Raw genomic sequence first — 3,131 nt, forward strand, 5'->3', positions numbered from 1 at the left:
GGGCCGTAACCTGTTCGACGGGACGGCAAACGAGCGTCGTGCCGCGCGGCTCTGCCTACTGCCGGGTACCCTGATGTCGTGTTGTGAGGTCGGTTTATTCCTAACGCCGTAGGAACGGTGGAGGGGTTAGCGATGGCAAAACATTGTTTTTCCTTAGGATAGGCCACATCGGCTCGGGCAGGGAGCAGATTGCTTCTCCCTGGGCCTCTCCATCCACCTCCAGGCACGCTGCTGCCTCCGGTGCCTGGGTTCTGGCCTTTAGCACAGCTCCAGCTCCCAGGCAGCAAAGGTACAATAGCCCCGGTCTGGGGAGCGCACACCAGCAGCGCTCTGGGCAGTGCAGCCCCGTGAGCATCAGCAGCACAGCAGATGGGAAGCATTTTGCTCAGCACCAGTGGGGGCACGATGCTGGTTGTGTTTCCTGCCCTCGGGACGTACACATCCCACTCCTCCGTGAACAAGCGAAATCTCAGGGATTTCATTCCCGCTCCAGGGGCTCCTGGCTCTGGCTCAGCTTCCATGTTGGTCTGGTCAACATGGGAAGTGGCACAGTTTAACCAAACAGCTGAACCCAACTAAGTCTGAGAACTAGAGAGGCGAGCCGAGGCTGCTTTATATGGGAGGAAGGTGGAAATCCTCTACATGGGATATTATGGGAGAGAAGAGCAAAATGCAGAACTCTATACAAGAGAGGCAGTGCTGGCTTTGAGCCAGAAACATCACATCTGGGACCCAGGTGGAAGTGAGGAGCAAGGAAACCCATCAGAGCAAGGCAGAGCTCTGTCACTGCACCCCACACACAGCCCTCCTCTGCCCCAGACCATAGGGTTGCAGGCAGCCCTCCCTCCTGCCCGGCTGGTTTCCCATAGAAAGCAACATTCATGCCTCAAATTGGGTATGGGAGCTTCTCCCAATCACCTCTGTCTCTAGATATATGCAACTGAGTTCCAGCTCCAAACCAACACCTGGCCAGGGCTCTGGTGCTTGGAAATTGGAGGTCTCTGGAGCACAGCACCTGAAGCTAGGGGCCCTTCCTGCTGTTGGGCTCATCCCACCCAGCTCCTCTCCCCCTTTAAATAAGGCAGCAAAAGCCCTCAGGCAGCTTGTGTTAAATTAAACCACCACGGCTGGCAGCTTCCTGCAGGACAGCTCACCAGTCAGGTGCCAGTGTCTCCAGCGGGGTGTTTGGAGAAAGCACAGCGCTGATGGGACTTCATGTTCCCCCCATAAAGATTGCACCCCCCAGGACTGAGCACGGTTGCGTTTCCTTGGAGCCGGGAATCCCTATTCATGAGCAAAATTGGCATTCGCTGTGCCTTGCGCTGAGCAGCCGCCCATACCAATGGGAGCACATGGAGACCAGGGGTGCTGGCTCTGTGCTGTTTGCATGGGAAACATTCACTGCTGCATGTAAGCTTGATTTCCAGCTAATTGATTACAGTTGGCCTCCATTCCTGTTACCCTAAGCAACCTCATCAATGTGCTCAGAGCAACCTCATTCCTTCCAGCTGCTGCAGGCAGGAGGCTGGCAGGGCCAGGCAGCTGCTCGCCAGCCCCGCTCCACTGCTTTCCCTCCAGCTCAGCTTTCCACTGGTACAGCCCTGCACTGAACCTCCCCAGGGTCCTGGGGTGCCCACAGCCCCACTCACCCGGAGGGGTTCCCCACCACAGTCACACTGCTCTGAGTTCGCTCAGGGAAGGAGGGCTGTACTTAGATGCACACTACTTGGAACAGCCTCTGAAAGAGGTCTGGGTGCGCATCGGCATGGAGGTGCCATGCAATTTCTAGCAATCTCAGCAGTAAATTCACAGCTGCCTTCAATTTTATGGGTTTTGGTGCAGGCTGAAGCAGAGCACAGAGGTGCTGCCCAGCAATGAGAGGCCAACAGCCTCCGGCAGCAGCAGCAGCCTCTGAGCCCTGGGTGCAAACCACGCTGCCCCGGTCCCCAGCAGCATCACACAGCCATCAGAGCAACTGTTTTTTGCGCAGCAGATGGGAAAAGGAAGGTATCTCTCTTATCAGCTGGGCACATCCCTAGGAGAAGGGAGGCTGCATTGCACACCCCAGGAGGCACAGCCTGCCCACTGCTCTGCTCTACGCAGGTGCCCAGGCAGCCAGGGTCTCACACACATACACAATATGGGAGCTCCTCTGAGCTCTGCCTACAGCCCAGATGCCATCAGCTGGTGCCAAAATAAGCAGCATAGCTTTGGAACAGACGCTCTCCCTCCCCTCTTGCTTTGAGAGACGTGGAATTGAGAACAGCCCCCAGAGCTCAGCCAGCTCACAGCCCCGACGCTGCACACAGTGCACACAGGCATAGAATCCAGCTCACGCCTCCTCAAGGCTTCATTCTGTTTTTTAGAGAGCATTTGATGCACCCAGCCTGAGTTTAAGCAAGACACAGGTGGCTGCACTATGGGCCTGAGCAGTGGACACATGGAGTGCTGGAGTATATACCAGGAGCTCCAAAATAAAAGGTGCTGCTTTATTTAAAAAAAAAAAAAAAAAGCAGTTTGCTTCTCATGGATAAAACCAGTTGCCAAGGGAAGCTTATCCCCAGAACACAGCCCTGCATTCACACAAGAGTTCATGAATACCCACATGCTGCAGGCCACATCGTTCCAGCGCCCAGGAAGTGAGCAGAGCCGTGACACCAGCTGTCACCTCGCAGGCAGTGTCACAGAGGCTGGGGCACCTGGAGAGGCTCAGGTCATGGGAGCAGCCCAGATTCCCACTGACTGGAAGCAGTGCCACACCAGGTAGATAAAACCTCACTCTCTCCAACCAGATGTGCTGGATGCAGGGCTACAGAGCAGCGATAAGCCCAGGACCTCTCACAGCCAAACCATGCGTGTCCTCTGTGTGGCGGGGAGCCACGCCTGAACGCAGCACTGACAGCAGCGTGCGCTGTGAGCGTGGGGGCTGTGGTTGTGCTGGGGGCTGTGCAGGCAGCCAGGCCTGCTCACGGCTTCTGGGAGATAGATTGTTATCTTGAGTTCTCATCTGACAGCTTCCATCCCGTGCTTGCCTAAGAAGGTAATACAGGCAGCCAGCAAGAATCGGAGCAGGGCTTGGCCACAGGTGCAAGGTACAGCTGAGGCATCACCCGTCACACCCATATCACCCC

The sequence above is a fragment of the Meleagris gallopavo genome, chromosome 21 (genome assembly GCF_000146605.3).
Source record: "Meleagris gallopavo isolate NT-WF06-2002-E0010 breed Aviagen turkey brand Nicholas breeding stock chromosome 21, Turkey_5.1, whole genome shotgun sequence".
In the NCBI taxonomy this organism is placed as follows: Eukaryota; Metazoa; Chordata; class Aves; order Galliformes; family Phasianidae; genus Meleagris; species Meleagris gallopavo.